Raw genomic sequence first — 26,433 nt, 5'->3', positions numbered from 1 at the left:
CTAGTAAGCAGTGAATATACTTAGCAAATATTTTCTTGGGGAAGAGTGGAGAGGGGACAGAGTGCAATGGGAAATTTTATGAGGAAATGGGATATAATAAGATTCTGTCTTAATGGGAAAAAACCAGGAAGTTAAAAAAAATTAGTCTTCAATGTGAAAGGACAACTGTTAGGAAAGAGAAACCAAAATAAAGGAAGTGAGAAAAAAGGGCTGAATTATAGTGAATTTTCATTTCAGTTGTACTGTGGCATTGAACTTAATTCTCTCTTTTTTCATTTTTTAAATATTTTTTATGTTTTTATAAATTACAGTTTATTCACTTTGTATCCCAGCTGTAGCCCCCTCCTTCAGCCCGTCCTAATCCTATCCACCCTCCCTCTTCTCTTCCCATGCCCCTTTCCAAGTCCACTGATAGGGGAGGTCCTCCTCCCCTTCCATCTGACCCTAGCCTATCAGGTCTCATCAGGACTGGATGCTTTGTCTTCCTCTGTGGCCTGGCAAGGCTGCTCCCCTCCCTCAGGGGGAGGTGATCAAAGAGCCAGCCACTGAGTTCTTAATTCTCTTAACTCAGTATTATTCATTGCCTGGCTCATGAACTGAATGAGAGATGTCAAAGTGTATCCATGCCCACCCAAGGAGCCAAGTGTATACTACCTCCAGGGGAGTAGCCTGAGAATTTAAGAGTTAAGACTAGAAATACTGGTAAGAGTGTGATATATAGATTCCCATAGGAGATTAGCACTATTTGATGGGAATTTCTCCCTCTTTGGATGGAGGTACTGAGACTTGACTCCAGAGCCTCACTTGTGCTAAGCATGACTGAGCTATACCCCCAGCTTTCCACCCTTAAAAATTCGGAATAAAACATACATAAAATTATCATCGTGATTACCTTAAATGGACTGTTCTGTTGCATTATGTACATGGACAGTATTATACAACCATCACCATTTTCCACTGCCCAATTCTTTGTTTTTGTCATCTCCGTAGAAATCTCCTGTTCATTAAACCCTAGTGCTCATCCTTTTCACCTCTTGTGCTCCGGCAGCCTCTTTCCTCCTTTTTCTCTATCAACTTGTCTATCCTAGGTACCACATGGAAGTGAGATCACGTGGGAGCTTTATGTCTCTGGCTTATTTCACTTAGTATGTTTCCAAGGTTCGTGTACGTTCTAGTGTCTCTCAGAGTCTCATTCCTTTTTTAAGGCTGAGTAACATTTCATTGTGTATGTGTACCACATTTTATTTATGCACTCATCTCCTTACCGTTTGGGTTGGCACCACAGTTTGTCTATTGTGACTAATGCTGCTATGAACTTGGGTGTAGAGATGTTCTGTTTATCTTTTTGAGGCTCTGCCCCATTGCTTTCAATAGCAGCTGCACCATTTTGCTTTTCCACCAACGAGGTAAAATTTAAATTTCCCTGCATTGGGGCTGACACTTGTTATCTCCTTGCTTGCTAGTTTTTTTTTTTTTTTTTTTTTCTGTAGTAGTCTTTCTAATGACTATAAAGTGTTATCTCATGTGGGTTTGATTTGCATTTCTCTAATGAATGGCAATGCTAAGTATTTTTTTTTCATACATTCATTGGCTATTCATATATTTGGCCCATTTTTTGCCCATTTTTATTTTTAAATTTTAATATCATTATTATTATTTTTTTGAGATAGTTTAACTGTATAACTTAGGCTGGACTCGAACTGAAGATTCTTCTGCCACTGCCTCTGCCTCCAGAGTGCTGGGATTATAGGCAACTGCAACTGCCTTACACCCAGTTTCCTTTGCTTATTTTTTTACATTTTTGAAATTGTGTGTGTGTGTGTGTACATACACATGCATGCAAGAGATCAGAGGACAACTTGGAGGAGCCCATTTGCTCCTTCTACCTTATGGATTCCAAGGATCAAATTCAGGTTGTCAGGCTTGACGGCAATCACCTTTACCCCCTGAGCCGTCTCGCTAGCCTCTTTTGCTTTTATTTTATATTTTGGTTTTCCAAGACAGAGTTTTTCTGTGGAGTCCTTGCTGTCTTAGAATTCACTATTTAGACCAGGCTGTCCCAAAACTCACGCTAGACCCTTTTGCTTATTTCTATATTGAAGGGGTTTGTTTGTTTTGCTGTTGAGTTTTTTTTATATATGTTGTGGATGTTAATTCTTTATTAGATTAATGGTTTACAGAGTTTTTTTTTTTTAACATTCTCTAGGTTGCCAAAAAGGGTTATGTTATTATTTTAAGTGGACACATAGTAATCATATTTATAGGGTATAATGGGATAGCTTTTTTTTTAAGAGGATAGGGGAGGTAGACAGATCTATAGCCTCAGTCTAGTTAAAAATCATGTGTTAGCTTTATTATTGTTGTTTTTATAGTTGATGACCTTGGATTTTCGCTATGTAACATCATGTTGTTTGCAAGGAAAGCTTTCTTTCTTTCTTATCTGGATGTCTTTCATTTCTTTTCCTTCTCTGGCTAGAGGCTCAAGTATAATATTGAATAGAATTGGCTACCATGGACATTTTTGTTAAAGATGCACTTTAGCTGTGGCTAAAAGAACTGTATTTACTTACCAGTTCTGTTTCCCAGTCTAACATCAAGACTGGAAATAGATACCTGGCTGTTTCAGAGGGTTCTGGGGATTAAATAAAACCCACCATATGCTTACCAATTTAGAGTGTTAGTTACATGGGTGGTAGAATCTCTCTGGAGGCCCCATAAGCAAGGGAAAGCATACACGGAAGTAATTAGACAAACAAAATTACACGTGTTAAGAGTTAGAAGGACTATAACTACTGTGTTTAGGGTATACTACTAGTTTTTGTGGGGAAAACTTTGTAAACAGTCTCGTGTTGCATAGAGAAATGGTTTAAAAAATTACATCAGTAAAATGTGCTCTGTCACCTAAATTCTTTGAGATTCCATTTAACACTCCTTTATTAGAAATGAATGTGTTTTTATAGAATAAGTTCAACAGTCCTAGATGAACTATAATGGATGTTACAGAATTGTTATTTTACTTGGGATTTGTCGCAAACCGGCATTTTGAAGTCAAAATGAAATGTGGTAGATCAGTGATTGTATTTATTTCCTCTTCATTTGTTTATTTTAGGTAAAGCATGGAATTGTTCCAACCCCATCAACGTTCGAGATTGCTCTGATAAGTTTTTGTTCTGCGGCCTGCACTTTGGATTCTCAATATGCAGAAAATAGTCCCCTACATAGCGGATGGGTTCATAAATCCTTTCGGGTTCTCACACTGAATGATGCTGATGATATGGCAATAGAAATTCATTTTGCTTCATTTAGTATTACTGCGAAGCTAGGCTGTCAGGGACGGTGCGTAATGTTTGTCTTTACTGTTTTAAGGATTCTTGTGTCCAAAATGTCCTCAGTCATGGTGCCTTTAAGGCTGACGAAATGCTTTCAGGTATTGATGCTGCAGGACCCTGTGAATGAGCTGCTTAAAGCGCCTCCCTCAGAGTGGGAAGAAGGCCCCAACTCGGAAGGAGTTCTAGCCACACCTTCCCCCTATCGGCAGGGAGCAGGTGGCCAAACTCTCGGGGATTTGGCATCACCGTTTAGGGTCAAGTCCTGTCCTCGTGTCAGGACCCTCCAACCCCCGGGCTGCAGATGCCTAGCGCTGGGACCCAGGAATCAAGTCTTTCCGTCCCACTCCCCCGCACCATTCCGGAAGAGGGGGGGGAAGGCCGGTGACGTCACCATCCGGGCACTGGGAGGCGGGGCCATAGTTCACAATGGAACAAAAACAAGCAGCCCTAGTCAAACTCCGCGACGCGGTTGCGGCTCGCGCGGTTAACCCTTTCCTGTCCTCACCCCCACCACCACCATTCCCCACAGTCCAGTCGCTTCGCCCGTGCCGCCTGCCAGCTCTCCTGCGGCCTGTCTCTCTTCCCCCACCCCGCCCTCCTCTTCGGAGTGTGCTAGGGCCATCGTCAGCTCTCGGCCGGGCTCCCTAGCTGAAGGGTTGGAAGAGTCTCTGGCTCCCGCATGATCCCCTGCAGGGGCCGTCTAGAAGTCACGGTACGGGTGCTCCCCCCAACCCCCCCCCCGCCCGAACGATCTTTTTTGTCTTCCCTTCCCCCACCCAGCTCGCAGAGTTCCAAGGCGTCTGCCGCCTGTCCAGCCCCCTGGCGGCTCCCATCGTCCTTCCTCCTGCTCCCCTACCAGGCCGAGGTGTACCGGGAGGAGAGAGGGGCCAGCCGGCCGACAAGGGGGCTGGACAAGGGAGGGGGCGGGACGAGGGGGGCGGGACCTCGAGGGGGCGGTCCCGCGGGGGGGGGCGGAGAAGCTCTAAGGCTTGGGCGGCGCTGGGACTAGTGGGAGTCTGCGCTGCCGCCGTCGTGGTTGCTGCTGCCGCTGCCACCACCGCGCCGCTGCCGCCGCCGCCGCCACCACCGCCTCCACCACCACCACCACCACCACCGCCGCCGCCGCCGCCACCGCCACCACCACCGCTGGCCGTGCGGGTTTTCTTTTCTTTTTGTCTTTTTTGACTCGTTGGATCCGCCATATTGACGAGGCCGTGGGAGCTAGCCCGGGTCGCGGAAGCTAGCCTCCGCCGTTGCGGAGCCGCAACCCCTGTGTAGCCGGGCCCGTCCCGGGGGCCGCCGTTCCTCTCTGCCCCGGAGAACCATTTCCTCCCCTTTGCCTGGCACCGGCTCCCCTCCTCCCGCCCCCCAGGGCCTCGCGGGAGCCGCCGGCCGCCGCGCCGCTCCCTTCACCGGGAGGCGGCTGCCTTGACCTCCCTCCCCGCCCCCCCCAACCCCGCTGCTTTTTTGGGGTTAGGTAACGGGGGGGAGTGTGCCGACGAGCCTCCGGCGAGTGAGCAGGCCCGGAGTGGGGGGCCCAGAGAGGCGGCGACTAGGGGAAGGTGAAACTGCCGCTGCAGGAGGAGGAGCAGGAGGAGGTGACGCAGGAGCAACGCACCGCCCGGAGCTGGAGTGAGCGCAGAAGAGCGCCCCAGCCCGAGGGGGAGAAGGGGGAAAAGAGGGCCGCCGCCGGCCGCGAGGGAGGAGGAGGCGGCCAGGGCCCGGAGCGGACCGCTTGTGCGGACGCCGAGCGCGCCCCGAGCCCCGGCGGCGCCCGCGGCCTCCGCCGATTTGCCTTTTTTTTTTTCCTTTCAATTTTTCGCGTGTCGTTCCTCCTCAGTCAGCCCTCGGCTGGGGATGCTCCTAGGTTAGCAGCTTAGGCCTCTCATTTCGGCTGGACCCCTCCTTTTTTTTTTTCCTTTTTTTCTTTCTCTTCGAATCCCGCCCTCCTGCTTGCGTTGTCCCGCTTCTTGGAAGACACCCGGGGTTGTGTTCGGTGAGTACTCGAGGCGCCTCGACGGGGTGGGGGGCGGGGAGGCGGGCGGGCGGGGGGCCACGCTCGCCTCGACCGGGCCCGACAGCTGCCCGGAGGGGTGGGGAGGGCGGCGTGAGGGGTATGCGGGTGTGATGGCGAGAGAGCGAGCGAGAGAGAGGTGGCTCCCTCGGTGGGGGGGGGGGGGGGGGGGCGGCGGGCCGTAGCCCCCCGGGGACTCGGCGGGGGCGCGCTGGCTTCCGTTGTGCGCACCCGTCGCCGGCGTCCCGTGAGCGCGTGTGTGTGTCCGTGTGTCCGTCCGTGTGAGGGAGCGGGTCGGGCTGTGTGTGTGTGTGTGTGTCTGTGTTTTCGACTGGCAGGGAAAATGGCTGACGGCTCGGGCCCTCCCCTTCCTTCCCCTTCCCGTCCTGACTGGAGTGGAGAGGTGGAGGATGGAAGCTCCGGGCGGGCGCGGCGTGCCGCCCCGCCACCCCGCCACCCCGCGCGTGAGGTCGCCTCAGAACGCGCGGCGGCGGCGGTGACGCGCGGGGCCCCCCACCCCTCGGCCGGGGTGGGGGAGTGGGGGCGGGCCGTTGGCTTCACGGCGCCCCCACCAACGGCGCCACCGCCGCCGCCGCCACCACCGCCGCGGACGCCCTCGGCCTGTTCCACTTGACACCGAACGCCATTACTGAGGTGGAGTGATTTGGAGCGGGAGGGCTAGGCCTCGGCGACGCCGGGGCCGGCGGGCCCGTCGGGTCATCCCGCGATCACCCGCAGGCGCTCGGCGACCCCGCGCCACCGGGAGGCCGAGCCGCCTAGCGGGCTCCCGCACCTCCTCCCTCGCCCCCCTCTGGTCTGCTCGCGGCCACGGGCCAGGAAGGAGGGTTTGCTGCCGAAACCGCTTCCAAGAGACAGCAGACCTTACCACCTTGCTATTTTTAACTGCTCCCGAAGGAGAAGAGAGAGAAAGAGATTAAAAAAAAAAAAGGAAAATATTAGCATGTGCGAGTTGTGACTAACAAACCCTTCACATGCTTGTGATGGGAGGTCTTGGGCTCTGGTAAACGGCTCGTTGCTCATTCATTGTGAAATAGTTAAGTAGGTGGGGAGCGGGGGGGGGGGGGCGGTTCGTTAAACTGTTCCTTCAGCTACTGGCATGTTGATTTTTCGATACCATGTGCTTAATTTAAGCACGCTATTATTTGGAAGTTACACCGTTAGTTGGATTTTTCAAGGCCGCAGCTTGCAGTTGCATGTAAGTGAATTGTGGGCTTAGGTTAATTTTCTTCTGTTGGTGGAAGAGGCATTCATGGCAATTTAAAAAAAATTTAAAACCCACCACCAACCTTCCGTATCTCCCTTTGTATAATTTTTTGTTATACAAAGAAATATTTTGGGTGTGCTGATGTGGGAACTTTGCAGCAGATATGGTAGAGCTTTTTAGCTCCCTTTATTATAAGGACTGGCTAGCCACGATTAGATTGCAGATTTTTAGCCAGTACACTTGACCTTAAAAATAGACTACAAACTCTTTAGATGGTTCTAGGGTACTGAATCACCAGACTGCCATTTTGGCTTCAGCAAAATGTCTTTCAATTTCTTGGAAGATGTAGGTATTAAATATACAGAAATACCAACACATGTTTTTGCAGTGTTTAAGCTTACGTGCTTTGTCATACTTTATTAAACATTATTTTTAATGTTTAAAAAAATATTTTCTCATTTTATTATTTATTATTAAACTTTATTGTTCCAGGTAGAATGAAAGCCGGAAGTATTTGAAATTGATGTTCCAAAAGTGAAATGAAGTATGTTTCCCTTTCTGTCACTTAAAAAATCCAGTTTTTAAACTACATGAATGTCTTCATATTTTTCTTAACACCCCCTACTCCCATCACCACCCCCCCAAAAAAATACACTCTTACCTTAATGTTCTCTTGCTGTTTCTTCCTTTTGTTTGCTGACCTTGGTAGAATTTTAAGAGAACATCTGGAGGGAGCAGAATGGTCAAGAATCTTACTTTGTAACTTTGAAAAGTACATTTTTATCCTAAAATTACGGAGCATTTCATGAGGATCCCTTTGTTTTCTGACTATCAGTGCAATGCTTCATCCAGTAGGATTTACTTTGGTTCTTTTGTCTTCCAGGATCTTGAAATACATTTTCTGGTAATTTCTAGAAGAGCAGTTTAGTGGTACTTCTTTATAAGTTATTTTTCTTTGCCATGTTAATAATGCTACTTAGGTATGTTTGTCATGATCTGCCAGTCATTTATTGATTAGTTGGACACATGAAAACATTCTGTTCGTAATTTTTTTCTATTAAATGGATCAATTTGTAAAGTTTTTATATTTCCAGGATTTTACTGCAGCCAGTCTCTTTGTTTAAAAGCAGGTGAGAGAAAATTATTTGAAATGTATATGGGTATCGGGGCTGGAGAAATGGCTCAGTGGTTAAGAGTATCTACTGTTCTTGCAGAGAAATTGCAGAGAACCTAAGTGGATTTTTAGCATACACATCAGACAACTGGGATCTGACACCCCTCTGACCTACACACACAAATATAATAATAATAATAATAATAATAATAATAATAATAAGTGGATTAGCTTTGGCTTTGAGTCTCTAAGCTGGGGAAGTGAGATATTTTGTGGTTATGAATTATTTTGATATAATTTTTAAAGCACACAATACTTTATGATTAGTTTGCATGTTATCTTTTCCTGCTGGTAAATTTTCTGAATCTTAAGTGTTTCTCAAATTGAGAAGCAAGCCTAGTTTCCAAAATTATATTGTTTTGGATCTACATCTTTGTAAACCATCATATTTGTTGCTAACTTTCTTGTATTTTTATATATTCTAACCTCTCCCTGTGTTTGAGTTTGAATCAGGATTTTTTTAATTGACAAAATTAGGTTCAAGAGTATTATCTAACAGAACACAAAATGTGCAGGGCTGCAAATCCTCTCCTTTCTCTAAAATGAACTGCAAAAACAAAACAAACCTCTACTACCACTGTTTTGGATTACTGAGAAAGAACGCTGGTCTTTAGGCTTGTACTCCACAAGTACTTTTTATTTTGCCTTTTGTTTTCTTTAAATACCCAGTTCCTGCTCCAAACTTTATTTGTAATGTACAGAACAAGACTAAGACAAACATACCGTGGAAAAGTTCCACAAATTATTCTGACACACAATTGAGGCAGGGAAAGAACTGTTAGGTAAATCACCCAGAGTAAAATTGGAAGGTCTATAGTCTTCAGGTGCTTAGATGGCTTGAGGCAGATCTGCTTCATAGGGACCCAGTATGAAGTACCAAACTATGAAACAACCAAAAGTCATTTGCTAACTATACATGTAAGGTACATATGTACCTAAGATGAAAGACCTAGGACTTAGCGTAGGTGTGTCTGAAAAATAAATTTTAATCACTTCTCAGCCTTTTGGCAAAGATCAAATTTAAGTGTAAATTTAAGTAAATATCTCATTTTTATAATATAATAAAAAATACTTTCCCATACCTTTTCCCTAAAAACATACTATAGAAATCATCATCTTAGCCCCAATAACGTGTCAGAGAACTTTCAGTTTTTTTTTTAATATATAAAACACTCAGATTCAGATGATGTGGCAGTAAGAAACTGTAACCCCAGCATTTGGAAGTGGAGGCAGAAGGATCAGGAGTTAACTGGCTGTCATCTTTGGCTATACAGCCAGTTTGTGTCCAGCTTAGGTTTGTGAGCTCCTGTCTCAAAACACAGAAATGTAATACAAAAGAACTTTAAAGACCACTAAAATCACGTTTTCTAAAATTCACTAAAGACATTTGAGGATTCTTGTGTCACAGTAAGAATTATTATAAGGATAGAGATCTAACTTGGTAGTAGCATTCCACTACCCTAGCATGTATGAGGCCATAAGGAAACAGGGCAAATAAACCCAGTATCTGTTTTGGCTATTTCCATTCCATAATTCTCCACGGGCTGCTTCCGTGGTGAAGAGTACTTAATGCTTTTCCAGATGACCTGGATTCAGTTCCCATCACCTACATGGAGATTCACAACCATCCATAACTCTAGTTTCAGGGAGTCCAATACTACCTTTTGACCACTGTAAAAAACAGGGATGCACATTATGAGCTTGCATGCATGCATACAAACATGCATACAAACATATGTACAGGCAAAAAAGAAACACGTTAATCAAGTCTTTTAAAGATATCTTGGCTGTTTTGAATTTTCTCATCAAGTCTTTTAAAAATATCTTTGCTGTTTCGAATTTTCTTCTCACAACTTACAGGCATCACTTGATAGGATAGTCATTATTTGTGTGTGTGAGAGGGACAGAGACAGAGGGACAGAAAGAAAGAAAATATGAATATGAATTAGAATGAATCATTTGGTTAACTTGGAGCTTGCTTTGTTGATCAGCTGGCCTTGAATTCATTCACAGGCCTGTAATCCCAGCAGAGGCAGGCAGATCTCTGAGTTTGATCTGTGTCTAAAAGTCAAAACAAAACAAAAAACCAGATCTGCCTCTTGGAGTGTTGGGATTAAAGGCATGGGTCACCACAGCTGACACCTTTTCCTTTACTTTCTCTTCTCTTCCCCTTTCCTTCTTCCTTCTCTCTCTTAGTCCCTCCCTCCCTCCCTTCCTTTTTTTATGTGTGTGGGTGTAAAGTGTTCATATGTATTCAGTACCCTTGGGGCCAAAGGAAGGCATTGGATCCCTTAGAAGTGGAGTGAGTTATAGAGAGAACCAAACTCTGCAAGAGCAGCAAGTATTCATAACTACTGAGCTCTCTCTCCAGCCCTGATAGTCCTTTTATGATGAATTCTGGAATGAATCTAGTCGTTGTTTTTTGAGACAGAACACCCTGGAACGTGCTTTGTTAGATCAGGCTTGCCTCAAACTCAAGATACTGACCTGCATCTGCTTCCTGAGTGCTGGGATTAAAGGGGTGTGCCACCACTGTCCTGCTGAACCTGCCCTTTTTAACCTAAGAAAATGGCCCCAGTGAGATGAAGAAACTTAACCAAGATAGCATATATATTAGGCTACCTTCTTCATGAAGTTATTTCCATAGTTCACAAGTATCAGTTTCTAAACCACTACCTTTACCATCATTCATCAATTAATATATAGTAAGGTGTCAGGCATTTTGTCCTTTACCTTTGGGTATTTGCAGAACACCTAGAACATGATTGATTACCTAAATGGCAAAATTGGGTCTTACTTGATTTGTAGCACTAGGGATTGAAACCATTGCCTTGAACATGCTTTATAGCAAGATAACTCTGCCTCTAACCTGTATGTATCCCCAGTGCCACTCCCCCCCTTTATTTACTCTTATTTTGAGACAGGGCCCCACAAAAGTTGTTCAGGCTTGTCTTAAACTAGTCCAAGCAAACCTTGAACTTCTTGCTTTATTTTTCAGAGTAGCTGGGATGGGATGGAAGGTGGTGGGTGGGAGAGCAATGTAAAGTTATCTGAAATCAAATGGCCTGACCTTTAATTGAGTAGAGGACATAAAACAAAACAAACCTCAAGTGACTATACTGTTACTTCAGTCACTGGAACAGGAAAAACATTTTAGTTTCTCACTTTTCTTTCTTTTGACTGATTGAAAAAGTGTCAGAGCTGATATTCTGAAAGTGGTTTTTAAAAAGTTTTGTATTAGCCGGGTAATGATGTTGCACACCTTTAATCCTAGCACTCTAGGTAGAGGCAGGCCGATATCTGTGTTCCAGGCCAGCCAACGCTACACAAAGAAAGCCTGGCTGGAAAAAAACAGAACAAAAAGTTGTATTTTTATTAACGGAGTTAACTAACTCTTGAACAAAACAAAAGGAAAACTTCATCTGACCATGGTGTTGTAAGTTTTTAAATCCCAGCACTTGGGAGGCAGAGACAGACAGTGGACCGCTTGAATTCAAGGCCAGCTACTAGTCTACATAGCTACATACTAAGACTTTGTCTCAAAGGCAAACCAAAACTATATTTGCAATTAAGTTTTTAAAAATTAAGTTTATTGTATACAATGAGTTTTGTTATTTCTAAATGCTTATTGTGTACTTTGATCATTATATCTCATTCTTTCTTGCCTCCCTGTTTCCTTGCTCATTTCTTTTTTCAAATGGTTGACCTACTTTCATTTTTATTTTAAATTTATTTCATTTTTATTTCGTTTTCCGTGCACTGGTGTTTAGCTACATGTATGTCAGTGTGAGGATGTTAGTTCTTGGAGTTAGACAGTTGTGAGCTACCATGTTGGTGCTGGGAATTGACCCTGGGTCCTCTGGAAGAACAGTGTCCTTAACTGCTGAGCCATCTCTCCAGCCCCTCTACTTGTCATGTTTTATATTTTATAATTTAGCTTCTAGAGGTCAGTGTTTTTGTTGGCTGTTCTATTGAAAGTGCCTTAATTTTTAATTCATATCAAAGCATCATTCACTCAAGAGATTGTGGGATAAGAGCTGTTGTCATTACTTACACAGCCCAAGAAACTGAGGCAATGACATGATTAGCCAGGATCACTAGGCCAGTAAAATGCTTAGGAAAGAGTTGCAGGCACAGAGAAAGCCTTCAAGCTAGGCCTGTTTGAAGCCCTGTTCCCTCTACCAAATCCCACTTATGGCCAGGTTGGACCTCTTTCTCCAACCAACATCTCTGCTGGAATGAGTTGGACTAAACTCCCATACAGATGCATCGTTATTTTATGATGCCTTACACTTTTATTTTTTCTGTAACTTACCATTTATATGACCTTTGAACATGTTACGTTATCAAAGGAATTGTCTTTCTTGGTATGATTTTTGAGCTGGTAGTCTTGGATACTAGATCTCCGCCTGTACATTTTGAGTATTGAAAGGAAAGGTACGGAAAAGGGAGAATAGGAACACTCCTATACTTGTCTTTGTGCCTCAGGTTTTGCTGAAAGATGGATTTTGAAAGTCATAAGTTTTGGTGGTGGTCACAGGTCTCACCTAATTATATGAGCTTCTTAAGTCTGTTCATTACTAACTTTTGACAGCCGAGAACATGACAGTTCATGTTCAGACCCATATTCTAACCTTAGCAGAGTGGCTTGTTTCTGAGCTCAATTGTGCAAAAAGGATTTGGTTGCTTTCCTTGATAACAACACAGGTAAAAGGAAAGATTAACCAAACCTTTTCTGTAAGAGGCCAGATAATAGTGTATAATAATACAGTGTTTTGCTTAATTGGAGTTTCAGTGTTCTCAAATTGGTGGCAAGTGTTTCTGTATTAAGTCCATTCATAAACTTGTAGACTGAACAATAAAACAAACCAAGAGGTTAGAATTTAGTCACCCTAGTTTTCCTGTCCTGAATTAAAGAGAAGTGGTTCCCAAACCTGGAGGGCTTGTCAGTTTTTTTCAGCTCACTCCCAGAATTCAGTTCATTGAGTCTTCAATGGAGGTCTCCAGTGTGCTTCCAAAAAGTTCTTAGGTAGAAAATTACCTACCCCTAGAGAATTACAGTGTTTCACAGTCTAATGCTATCTTGAATATTTTGCTTTGTGTGTAATTTAAAATTCAATTATGTAGTAAATGACAGTTATGTACTGGCTTGTACTGTCTATATATTAGGTACTGTTCCAGGTTAGGTACTGTTCCAAGTAATAGGAATACAATGTTTAAAGAAATAACTAGAATTGTCACATCCTGTATTAAAATTAGTCTCCATAAATACTTTGCTAGAATCTCTGAGACAACACAATTTTCAAAGTAGGCCAGTGGTGTAAGCTAAATTGGAAAAGAGTGTATTATCAAATACAGTGAAACTTCCTTTGGTATACATTTTCAGGACATCAAAGCTCTTTTAAGACAGTGAAGGTGTAATTTAATATTTGATTGAAAGCTTTCAGGGGTGTTATACTTTGTATATATAATTATAAAGTTAATGTCTGGAAGTACAGACATCTGCCATCGTCTATGCTAGAGTCATTATCTCTCTACTCCACTTTTTTTAGATACTACTTTTGTTTAAAACTTGTCTTAAAGTTGACTCATAGGATTTTACAACTTTATTTCCCACTTTTTAATGCCCTTATTTCCCATATGTTCTCTTTCCAGTACTATTTAAAGAGAGTTTCCACTTTTTGTAGTAATAGTCTTTTTTTTTTTTTTTTGAGACCAAGGTCGAAACTCACTGTGTAACTTAATAATGACCTTAGGCCTCTTACCTCCTCCTGAATGCTAGGATTATAGATGTGTATTTTCATGCAGGGTTTATGCAGTGCTGTTTATCAAACCCCAGGGCTTTATTTACTAAAACTGAGCAGGTACTCCACCAGCTGAGCTGTATTTCCAGCTCATGGCTTCTGTTTTGACAGGTGAAGGTAATCGGGGAATTTTACAATTTCCTGCATTCTGAGAGTGGGGAAACACTGTTCTTTAGCTTTGAGAGATTTTGATTCTTTGAAAAAGGATAAGGAAGTATACTTGAGGAAGGTGTGTTTTTTTGTTGTTGTTTTTGTTGTTCGCTTTTTGAGACAAACTGACCTCAAACTCCTGACACTCCTGCCTTAGCTTCCCAAGTGCTGCACTACTGCCATGTCGGTCTGTTTTCATTTTTTATCCTTTTAGCCAGTAACTCAACACATACTCTCTGTTGGCCTTCACTTCCCTGTGATCTTCCTGCTTCAGCCTCAAAAGTGGTGGGATTATAGTCGTGAGCTACCAGACCTGACTGGGAAAGTGGTTGTGGTTGTGCAGCTGAATGAAGACCGACCGAAGACTCTGCCCATGAATTTCTTTCCACTGAGAGCTTCCTCTTTCATACTATGCATTGAAGTTAATTAGTCATGTAAATGTAATCTGGGGGTTGTTTGAATGTTCGTATTTCTTCCTGATCTCCCCAATTCCTGTGCCAATTCCATGAGAATACAGTCATTTTGATATAAGTCTGCTTTTGCAAGGTTCTTTCTCATTCTCTCAGCTAATTAATGGTCAGTATCTGGTATGGTACCCCAGCCTTTAATAACCCCTCCCTGCCTCTTGACCCCTTCCTATGTGTATTAGATGTTGTACCAGATTAATAGGAATGTCTTTCTTCCCACCTACCATCCCTTCAATAAACCTAAAGGCTTAGATTATAGTTGTAAATGCTAAATGGTGAGCAAGTATATGATCTTAGGGAAATTGTAAAAAAAAATAATAATAATAAAAATAAAAAAAACTGTGATTACTGCCTTACTGTGATGATTGACTTAAATTCATTGACTTAATACCATTATAGGTGTAGGGAGATAGAAGGATGATTTTTAACATCTACCTTCAAGACTTTAGGCTATTGGGCCAGACAGTTACTTAAGAGCAATATTTGGTGCAAGGAGTTGGGGTGTAGCTAAAGTGATAGTGTACATGGTATTTACTAAACATGAGGCTCTGAGATAAATTTTTAACACCAAAAAGACAACCATAAAAAGTATAAAAAATGTAGTGGTAGGAGAGATTGCTCATTTTGTGTGTTTTTGAATGAGGCTTATATATCAAAAGATGTCATTTTGATTGCTCCCTGAATTAGAGAAGGGACCTTCCAGAGGTATTTTTTTTTAACCTTGATGTTAATTGACCAAACGCTATTTGGTCAGCCAATTTCTTGTGTCATGCTGTACTGCTTACTAATAATCTATGACCTCTACCCATAAATAGTACCGTGCTCCATATTGTGATGACTAATAATGGCTTCAGAAGTTGGAAAATGCACATCAAATGCAAAATTGAGAACCACTACTTGAAATGGTACAATGGCAGAATGAGGAGTGGTTTAGAGGAAAAACTAGTAGAGAGTAGAAGGAACACAGGGGTGTGTGAGTTGGGAGAAGTTATGGGAGATGAGACTTGGAATGGTAGTTTAAGGCTGCTACAATATGTTACATATACAATATGTTATATATGTTTGTTCATATGTTAGGGCATTTAAGTTTGGGTTTTAGAATAATAAAGGGCCTTTAAGAGAAAGACAGTTTCTAGGTTTTCTTTTGAGGGCCTGAAGAGATAGACCAGTCATTAAGAGCATAAAGACCTCAGTTGAAAAAAACCCTAGAACCCACATAAAGCCATGCACAGCATGTACCTGTTAATTTCAGCAATGAGGAAATGGAGATAGCTGGATCCTTAGGGTTCACTGGCCAGCTCAGCCCTTTCTGTTTGGACAGTTTCAGGCAGATGAAAAATCCTGTCTCAGAAATAAGGTGGGTAATAGCTAATGAACTACACTCAAGATTGTCCTCTGGCCTATATATGCACTCACCTAAAGGCACAAACAAAGATTGTGAGCATAGTATGTTGGAGATATTGAAATAGAGCTGTAGCAGGGAATTGAGGTAGTTTTATAATAGTTTCCTTAAGTAATAAAGATTATGAGAATGAAATACAAGAATGGGATCTGCAGGGTTAACCCCATCTTTGTCTCTGAATGTGGAGGCTAGGGCAAAACAACTCTATTACTTTTAACTTGTCCTAGCTCTAATTCCCTCCCACTAGGAGCTGTTGTCTGCTGAGATACATTGAAAGGTCACAGAACAGAATCTGGGTTATAGAATGACTACTCCTGCAATGTGTGCCTTTACATTAAAGGGTGGATTATCTAAGTATGTTTATCACACACACACATAAGAGGGCCAGGACCTGGCACCAGAAAGCATTAACTAGTAGGACTCTCCTTGTTCTGTGTAGTTGTTAATCTTGCCACTTTAAAATAATTGAGTCTGTAAAAATAGGTGAATAATCTATTTAAGGTAGCTGCAGTTTTATTGCTTCCAATTTTGTAGGGTTTATTTGTTTTCTCAGGCAGCCCTTTTCATTTTTAGTGAGAATGAGGACAGTATAAGAGTATTGGAGTGTTTTACAGTTTCAACTATCCAAATCATTTCATGTCCCTTTTGGCTCTTTTGACTTTATCTGCAAAGCCAAGGTACTGTACAGAGATTGTTTTTGTTTTTAAGTTCTTAAATTTTAGCTGTACCCTAGAGATCACGGAGAAGTGGAGTTTGGAGTAATTTTCAAGTCAACAGAAAAGGTAAAAACAGAAGTTTAATTGACAAAGTGCTTAGCACTATACCTAGATGAAATCTGGAGAGCTTTACATCAGTCAGAATCTTAGTTGGCCAGTAGCTTGTGTGAATTTAGGAAGCATAGATTTGGTAGTATAGGGGTATAATTTTCTTGTCAGAACAGTGTAAACCTTGATTGAATAATTATTACTGTTTTATGGTACTAGGATTAAACTAGTAAGTTCACACAGCCTAGGCAAGACTCCTATTACTGAACTATGTCACTAGCCTAAAACTTGAAATTTTCTTTCATTTGAAGTCTAGCTTAAGCTTCCAAAATATTAATGCAGTTCAAAATTGGTAACCTGCCAGGAAAAAAAATATTATCTAAGAGGAAATTATTTTTCTGAGTAGAAGATGAGACTGTGCACAGGTAAATGCGGTAGATACAGTCATTTTCGTCCAACATTTCATAGCAAATGATAACTCACTTTCATTATTTTAAGAGAACTAGCCAAACATGCTTACTGGTAAAGTATTTCTTTTTCTTTCGTTTTGGTTTTTTGAGACAGTTTCTCTGTGTAGCCCTGGCAGTTGTAGAACTTGCTCTGTGGACCAGGTTGTTGTAGAACTTGCTCTGAACTCGCAGAGATCCACCTGCCTCTGCTTGCCTCCCAAGATGTGCACTACCAGCCATGCAGTGATAGTGCATGCCTTTAATTCTAACGCTTGGGAGGCAGAGGCAGAAGGATCTCTGAGGTCGAGGCCAGCTTGGTCTACAAAGTGATTCCAGGACAGCCAGGGCTACGCACTGAGAAAACTTGTCTTGAAAAACCAAAACGAAAAAAAAAAAAAAAAGATGTACACTGCCACAGCCCAGCTTATATTTCTTAGCCTAAGAATTTTCAAAGATATGTGTTGGGTGTCTGATCACCAGAGAATCAATCACCCTCTGGCCTCCATAGGCACCCATAAGTGTGGATGCATATAAATAATAAAAATTAATTTAAAAAACTCATTCCCTATCTGTGTAAACATTTTAGGAAAAAAGACTTTCCCAAAATAAGAATTATCAAGAATACCAGTGGTTTATAATTTTTGCATTTCTGAAAGATAGCTAGGTTTAATTTATGGCAAGTAATTTCTTAAGAAAATATCGAGGAAAAAAATGTGTGATCTTTAGGGGCAAAAGGATCTCATAGACGCCAGGGAACCCCCAGACCATGCTTAAAGAACTAGTAACTTACTAGACTGTTGTGGCCAAGAAAGTTAGATATTTAGAATGGCTTATCTACTATAAAATTTTACTTTAACAGAGAATGTATCTATATAGTCACCAATCAGGTTATAATACAGAACTTGGTGGTTTTTTGAGATAGGCTTTCTCCGTGTAACAGAGCCCTGGCTATCCTGGACTTGGCTTTGTAGACCAGGCTGGCCTCGAATTTAAAGAGATCCGCCTGCCTCTGATCTGCCTACTGAGTTCTGGGATTAAAGGTGTGTACCACCACACTTGGCTTTGATACAGAACATTTTTAAATAGAAGTTCTCTCCAAAACATATTTTGACCTGTTTTTTCTATTAGTTTTTTTGCGTACAAATATCAATGCATCATTCCATTTATCCATTCCTCTGGTGGACAGTGATTTTTAGCAGTACAACTGTTGATGCAGAGCATGGCATGATGGTACACTCTTGTAATCCTAGCACTAGGGAGGCAGAGGCAGCCAGTAGTACACAGAGAAATCCTGTCTATCAAAACAACACGTGTGTGCGCACAAAATCTAAATGCCCTCATAGGGAAAATATATTCATAAAGTATACACCATTACAATGGAATATTAGCAAGTGAGGTGTACTATATATGTGTTAAAATTGTCATGACCTTTGAAAATACTCTGAAATGAAAGAAACCAGTTGCAAAAGAAAAAGTAGATCAAGGGAGGGTAGGGAATGGGGAGTGATGAGACTATGCCTTTTTTCTGTTTTTCTGGTCCTAGAAATGGAATCCAGGGCCTCTTTATACAATTGGCTGCAGAGCTACATTACACCCTTAGCTTTGGTATGGCCTCTGTTGTGGGTGTTGAAAATATTCTATGTTTCTATAATTCTAAATATAGAAAGATCCATTTAATTGTACAGTTCAGACAAGTGATTTGTGTTATGACTTTTTAAATACATTGTAGGTAATCTCATTAATGAGAAGCAATTTGAAATTTGTTTAGTTTCCTTCGTTATATCCTTTACTTTTCTACAGTCTATTTCTGGAAGATTCAGGCAAAAAAATACGTACATAAAATTATTGATCTAACTGCCTTGATTACAAACTGTTTATTAATAAAGTTTTCATTTCATTCCCTTTTATTAGTCATTTTTAAAGTGTTTTGACAGCCTGATGTGGGTGAGGGCACACCTTTAATCCAGAGGCAGGAGGATCTCTTGAGTTCCAGGACAACTAGGGCTACACAGAGAAACCTAGAAAAACAAAGTGTTTTGACCAAGATTAATACATTCTGTTAACTGATAACTTTGAGTTCATCTTAAACTCTCGTTTTAAGAGTAGGGTGAGGGCTGGAGAGATGGCTCAGAGGTTAAGAGCACTGGCTGTTCTTCCAAAGTTCCTGAGTTCAATTCCCAGTAACCACAGGGTGGCTCACAACCTTCTTCTGGCATGCAGGCAGGAAAATTGTATAAATGATAAATAAGATACATTACAGAAGGGTTTTCTGCTTGATAGTGATTTATGTCTTAATGTTTTAAGTTAACATTGCTCACGAATGTTGGCTGATGTATTTTGAGGACTGAAGTTATTGTGCTCTTGTACACTTTGCAACAGTTTAATAAAGTTTTAAGTTAATCTTTCTGTTGAAAAGAGATCTAGAACTATATATACAATAAGTCTGGTTTGTTTTTGTAGTTTTGAGAAAGATGATGAAGGTATATAATGGTGAATAATTAGCTTTATGTTATGTTTCGGGAGGCAGAACTGTAACTAATAAACCAGTGACAAGGGTAAATAGCATTTTGACTGTAAAAGTAAAAAAAAAACAAAACTTCTGTTAGCAGCAGCATTGCAATGTTAAAATGTCCAAGGGGGAGAATAGATGTAGTATCTCGTTCATTTTGGCTGGTTATTTCTAAATTTTAAATGTTCTTAGAGCCACCCCTCCTTGATTCCCTAAAGAGTTCTGGCTTTTTATGTATTTTCTGGTGTCTTTTTTTATAAAACAAAAATGTTTACCTTTTTAAAAATTGGTCTGTTTTCATCCATTGATTTCTGGAATAATGAGAATGTCAGGCAGACATGACACATGAATGGTATGTGGTGACAAGGGCAAATGATATCACATAAAAGTTCAAAAAAAAGCTTCTAAAAGCAGAGTATGTGGCTAGACAAAGCCAAGAGTAATGTGGGACGATAAGCTTATGGCTACAAAATAGTATGGATGAAGAAGGCTGGCAACCACAATTGTGCTTTATGAATTTGATGACCTTATAAATGAAATCATGGTATTTGTGTCCTTTTCTGTTTTATTTTTTAAAAAATGCACTCAATTTCATGCATGCCACAGCTTATCAAAATTCCTTTTTCTTTTTTTTTGAGATAGGGTCTTACTACATAGCTTTTGCTAGCCTGGAACTTTGTATGTAGACTAGGCTAGCCTCAGGATGAGAGATTTGCCTGCCTCTGTATCCAGATTGCTGAGATTAAAGGTGTGAGTCAGCATACTTGGTGAAATTTCCTTTCTTAAAAGTATCACATAAGGGTTCTCTCATCCTATCACCACTCCCCCCAACTTTGTTATAGCCAGCCATTCTGAGGGATGTGAAGTGATATGCATTTGTGGTTTTGATGTGCATTTCCCTCGTGGCTAATAATGTTGGGCAGTTTTGCATGTGTTTATTGACTTTTATATCTTGCAGAGGAGTATCTCTTTAGATCCTTTGTTCATCTCAGCTGGATTGTTTATTAAATTGGACAATTTGTTTATTCTAAATACAAGTCCCTAATTAGATGATTATGTATCATTTTTATTTAGAGGCTTGCCCCCTTCATTGTCTTCCGGGTATCCTGTAAATTCTTAATTACTTACTACATTTTTTTTAAATTACATGTTTGTATATGTTTATATTTATACATACTTACGTGTGACTGTGCCTGTGAACTATAATGTTCAGTGTGGAGGTCTTGTTGGGAGTCTGTTCACTTCACCATGTGGGTTCCAGGCAGGGGTTGATGAACAACTCAGGTTTTCAGTTTGGTGGCAAGAACTCGGGCATCTTGCTGGCTTTACTTTAATTTTTCTTTTTGATGCTGGTGCTTGAGCTAATTTTACGTTTGTCTCCTTATCAGTTTTTTAGGATATAATCACATATCCCATTATTAGTAACGTGCTTTACTTTGAGGGTACTTACAATGTTTTGAAGACTTGCTAAACTGGGCATCTGGACTCTCTGAAAGTCCTGTAGGTAGCCCACACATTCCCCTTCGTTTTCATGTGTTGTAATTCCTGATGTAAAACGGGACCTCTCAAAAAAAAATTTCAGTAATGATTCTTTCCTTACGTCACCACCACCAGGACTTTGGTTTTTTGTTCGTTTTTTTCGTGTTCGTGTAACAACTAGCTGAACAATTTTAATAAAAATCTTCCATATCATTTTCTAGGAGTCTGTGCTGAGTGTTTGAACAAGAATTCTATATATCTTGTCTTTGCCTGCCCACTCTTACCCAGATACTAGCTTTTACTGATTACCTGTTGTTCAGTTGTTTTACATGATGCTTTTTGGAATCCAGTTAAATTCTCATTTTTAGGAATAATCCTTTGTGCTGGTTCCTGAGGTTTTAATTTTCCATTGACCTGATGAAACCTTTACACTTCTTCAGAACTGAAACAGCAGACAAAACTGTTGCTGGCTTCTCTTACAGTTAAAGCCCCTACTACTTTCTGAGCAGTGCTTCATGGAGGCAACATCCACCCAATGACTGTCTATCTACTTTCTTGGCATCTTGCACCTATGGATGAAATGGGGTGAGGACCAGTAGGACTGTAGTGTTGTTGGCTTGCTGCCTTTGAAATAGAACTTGTGCCCCACAAGTAGGGCCTAGATGGAACAAAAGAGCCCCAGACCCCTGACAGTCTTTGCCTGCTGGATGTGATAAAAAATCTAGCTGCTTTATTCTCCCAGGGAGATAACATTAGCTTGAAGGGGCAAGCTTGCTCCTCTATAATGAGACCATGGTGGTTTAAATACCAGGCTCTGTTCTTACTCAGATATGGTAGACTTCTCTTGACCCAAAGTTTCCTTCCTTGCTTGTTATTATTTCTAGAGATTTAATGTTTTTTTTTAACCTGTTGGTGGTGGTAGTTAGTAAAACTACCACAGAGCTTCTGATGCCACCATTGATTCTCTCTCTTGGTTTTTCAAGACAAGGATCTGTCCTTTATAGACCAGGCTGGCCTCAACTCACAGAGCTCTGCCTGCTTCTGCCTCCCTGAGTGATGGGATTAAAGGCACTACGCCCGGCTTGATGCCACCATTCTTAAAGTCATTTTCAATTTAAAATTCTTCAGGCTAACATGTAACCACTGCAAATTTGGTTTTGAAAATGCCTAGAGAGGATGCTAACATTTACTGAAGCTTTCAGTAGCATAATTGTTTATACAGGACTTGACAGACCTTACTATGAAGGTCTGAATAATTATCAAGCAATTCTAAGTGAGCACATTTCTGTTGCCATAAGGAATTTCAAGTTCAGGATGCAGACCTGTTAAAGTAACTCCTAGGAAGCTATCCTTAGGAACTAGTTTTAGATAGGTGAAGTGACTTAGTTACAAAATATATGGAGAGAAGCCAGGTGCTGTGGCAGTCGCCTGTAATCCCAGCACTTCCGGGAGGCAGAGGCAGGGTAGATCTCTGTGAGTTCAAGACCAGGTTGGTCTACAAGGTGAGACCAGGACAGCCAAGGCTACACAGGGAAACACTGTTTTGAAAAACCAAAAATAAATAAATATGTGTACAGAGAGGTCTTTAAATAGGTGTTGAAAATAGAATATGAAAAATAGAAATGAGGGCTGGAGAGATGGCTCAGTGTTTAAGAGCACTATATGCTCTTCCAAAGGTCATGAGTTCAATTCCCAGCAACATGATGGCTCACAACCATCTATAATGTGAACTGATTCCCTCTTCTGACAGGTGTAAATGCAGATAGAACACTCATTTACAAAAAATAAATCTTAAAAAAAAGAAAAATAGAATATGAACATTTACTTGACATGGGACTGTAACAAAGAATAATTGACATGTCTTCATTTGCATTTTCTGAATTGGTTGTGAAGTTGTCTAGAATAACATAATGTGGAACCCTGTTCTTAATGAATGGAATCATAAGTATTTAGAATGATAAGTTCATATAATGATAAATAAAGGAAATTGGAAGTTAGGGCAATGAAATCTTATTCTTGAGAAAAGTTAATCGCTAATGTGATATCTCAGGTATAGGTCCCTGTAATCAAGCTTGACAACCCAGATTTGAACCCTAGGACCTACATGGTAGAAGGTGAGACCCGAGTCTCAGCAAAGTATTGCCTGAGCTTTGTTTGTATACACTGATATCTCATCACCACCACCACCAAAAAAAAAAAAAAAAAAAATGTACCTTTGTTTGAGATCAGGGTTCTCTGTGTAGCCTTGGTTGTCCTGTAATTTGCTCTGTATACCAGGCTGGCCTCCAATTCAGAAATCTGTCTACCTTTTCCTCCTGAGTTCTAGGATTGAAGACATGTGCCACCACTGTCAGGAAACTTATGAAATTGCTTAGAGTTATTTGTATTTATGGCTATGGTCTAAAATGTTACAAATGTACTGTTTTTCAAACTTGGTAGCCTGACCTTGCATCTCCTTATTGAATACTCATTTTTATAAATTTGTATGTGTGTCTGTGGGTGCTCGATGTCAGTGTTGGTTTATCTTTTGAATTACAATTACACTCATTAAGTGGGTACTTTTTTGGTTTTTTTGTTTTGTTTTGTTGTTGTTTTTTTTTTTTTGAGACAGTTTCTCTGTGTAGCCTTGGCCCTTGGCGGTCCTGGATTCGTGTTATAGACCAGGCTGGCCTCAAACTAAGAGAAATCTGCCTGCCTATTCCTCCCCAAGTGCTGAGATTACAGGCTTGCACCACCATGACTGGCAAGTGCATAGTATTTTGATTGGAGTTATGTGTGTGTTTGGTGTTTGCTTTGTTAATTTTTACCTTTATTCACTTTGTATCCCAATTGTAGCCCCCTCCCACATTGCTTCCTGGTCCTATAGCCCCCCCCCGTAAACTTCCCCTAGTGCACTGAAAACAGGGAGTCGTCCTCCACTACTATCTGACTCTAGTCTATCAAGTTTCATCGGGGCTGCCTAGATCCTCTTCCTCTGTGGCATGGTAAGGCCACCCCACCTCAGAGGAAGTGTTCAAAGCACACATCTGAGTTCATCTGAGACTGCTCCGTGCTCCATACTAGGGAACCCACATGGAGACTTGAGTTGCCTATGGGCTACATCTGAGCATAGCATCTAGGTCTTCTCCATGCATTGTCCTTGGTTGATGCATCAGTCTCTGCAGCCCCTCTGGGCCCTGAATTTTTGGCTTTTTTGGTCTCCTTGTGGAGCTCCTGTAACCTCCATGCTATCCCTCCCTTCCATAAGACTCTCTGAGATCTGCCCAAAGTTTGCCTGTGAGTCTTTGCATCTGCTTCTATCCCCTGCTGGTTGGAGTTTTTCAGAGGATATCTGTGGTAGGCTCCTGTCCTATCCCTTTCAACTGCTTCTGGTGTCTATCCTGTTTGCCCTTCTGAATGAGATTTATGTATTATCTCTAGAGTCCTCTTGTTGTTTAGCTTCTTTAGTTCTGTAGATTTTAGTATGTTTATCCTATAGTATATGGCTAACATCCACTTGTGAGTGTATACTATGTGTTTCGTGTTTTACATCTTTCTGATTTTGGGTTACCTCACTCAGGATCTTTTTTTTTTTTTCTTTAACATAACTTCTTTTCAGTTTATTTACTTTACACCCCCAGGGTGACCCTTTCCTGTGACCGCTTCCCCTTTATTCCTCCTCTTCTCTCCCTTTTCCCCAGAACCAGAAAAGGGGAGTCCCCTCCCTCTTATCAACCCTTCCCAGCACCTCAGGTCTTTCCCCCAACACTTCCACAGGAACCCGGGAGCTCTGACCCATGATTGGCTGCAAGTTCCAGCATCTGTTTCAGTCTGCTGCTGTCTGGAGCAGAAGTAGATGAAAAGAGGGAACTGGGCAGGAGGTAGAATGGGGAGGGAAACAAGACTGAGGATTAGATGTGTGGAGAATTGGGGTGGAATATGAGAGGGCTGGGAACAAGAAGGGAAACTGATGGGGGATCATTTTGTCAAGCTGGAGGCCTGCAACAGGTTAGGCTCCTAGCAGGAAATGGGCATGACTGTAGGTGAGACTCCTAACCAGGGGACATGAAAAACTGAAGTGACCACCTCCTAGCCAGGCAGGACTAATAGAAGGAGGGGAACAACAATCCATTGACAACCTGTGAACCAAAAACTACCCTGTCTGCAAGAAGTGTAGGGACAAAGAGGGAACAGAGATTGAAGGACTATCTAATCAATAATTGGCTCAACCTAAGACCCACCCCAGGGTAGAGAGCCAGCCCCTGACACTAATAATGATACTCTGCTATGCCTGCAGACAGGAGCCTAACTTGACCGTCATGCATCTTTTCTAGTTCCATCCGTTTGCCTTCAAATTTTATGGTTTCCTTGTTTTTAGTAGCTGAGTAGTATTCATTGTGTAAATGTACCACAATTTCTGTATCCAGTCTTTGGTTGAGGGACATCTAGGCTGTTTCCAGATGTTGCTACGAACATAGCTGGGCAAATGTCCTTGTATGGTGGAACATCTTTGAGATATATGTTCAGGAGTGGTATAGTTGGATCTTCAGTGGTATAGCTGGAACTGGGCTGTTCCGTTTTCTGAGAAAGCACCAAATTGATTTCCAAAGTGGTTGTGTAAGTTTGCACTCCTACCAGCCATGGAGTTCCCCTTTATCCATATCCTCTCCTGAATGAGTGTTAGATGGCATTTCATTTGCATTTTCCCAGTGACTAAGGACATTGAGCATTTCTTTAAGGATTTCTCTGCCATTCAATAGTCTTCTGTTGAGAATTCTCTGTTTAAAAAGGATTATTTGGTTTTTGTTTGTTGGTGTTTAATTTCTTGAATTCTTTTATGTATTCTAGATATTAACCCTCTGTTGGATATAGGGTTGGTGAACATCTTTTTCCAGTCTGTAGAAGATGCTGTCTTTTTTCAGTTGTATGATTTTGGCTCCTTTGTAAAAAATCCAGTGTCTGTAGGTGTGTGTGTTTATTTCTGGGTCTTCAGTTTGGTTTTGTTGATCCACCAGTCTCTTTCTATACTAGTATCATTAAATTTTTATTATTGTAGCTCTATATAGTACAGCCTGAGATTAGAAATGGTGATACTTCCAGACGATCTTTTATTGTAGAGTATTGTTTTAGCTATTCTGGCTTTTTTGTTTTTCCATATGAACTTGAGAATTGCTCTTTCAAAGTCTGTAAAGGATTGTTCTGGTATTTTGATGGGAATTGCATTGAATCTGTATTGCTTTTGGTAGGATGGCCATTTTTGTTATGTTATGTTATGTTATGTTGTTATGTTATGTTACGTATGTTATGTTACGAGCATGGGAGATCTGATATCTTCAATTTCTCTCTTCGGAGACAGGAAGTTTTTTCGTACAAGTCTATTTTACTGGAATTATGTGTGTATTTTTAAAAGTCTGTTCTAATTCTATTCCTCTATCATTTTATTTTAGGCTTTTTGTTTGTTTACATATTCCTCATTAATCTACTGATAAGGTATACTTCCTCCCTCCCCCCCTTTTTTTCCTTTAAGAAGATACATTGTAGATGCAGACATGAGTTACATTTGGCTCTGAATAAACTGCAGCTTTTAATTTGAGTCTGTGAAATGAGGAAAATAATACTTACCTTCTGTAGTGCACAGACTAGGAGAAATAAATGAGTTGTATAAAATGCTTGAAAGCCTCCTGTACT

General features: G+C 41.3%; 1 protein-coding gene across 4 annotated transcripts in view; it reads left to right on the top strand.

Annotated features, from left to right (window-relative positions):
- The first annotated feature begins 4,454 nt into the window (after positions 1–4,454).
- The window catches only part of Usp9x (ubiquitin specific peptidase 9 X-linked), a 106,496-nt gene continuing 84,517 nt past the window's right edge, over positions 4,455–26,433 (top strand). For all 4 annotated transcript variants that reach the window (XM_055599527.1, XM_055599525.1, XM_055599526.1 and 1 more), the window contains exon 1: positions 4,455–5,325. The gene's annotated coding sequence lies outside the window, so the exon portion shown is untranslated. The remainder of the gene's footprint in view (positions 5,326–26,433) is intronic.

Source organism: Psammomys obesus, unplaced genomic scaffold (genome assembly GCF_907164565.1).
Source record: "Psammomys obesus unplaced genomic scaffold, mPsaObe1.curated_primary_1811, whole genome shotgun sequence".
NCBI lineage: Eukaryota > Metazoa > Chordata > Mammalia > Rodentia > Muridae > Psammomys > Psammomys obesus.
The sequence above is the reverse complement of the archived record's forward strand: the minus strand, read 5'-3'. Positions and strand labels throughout refer to the sequence as shown.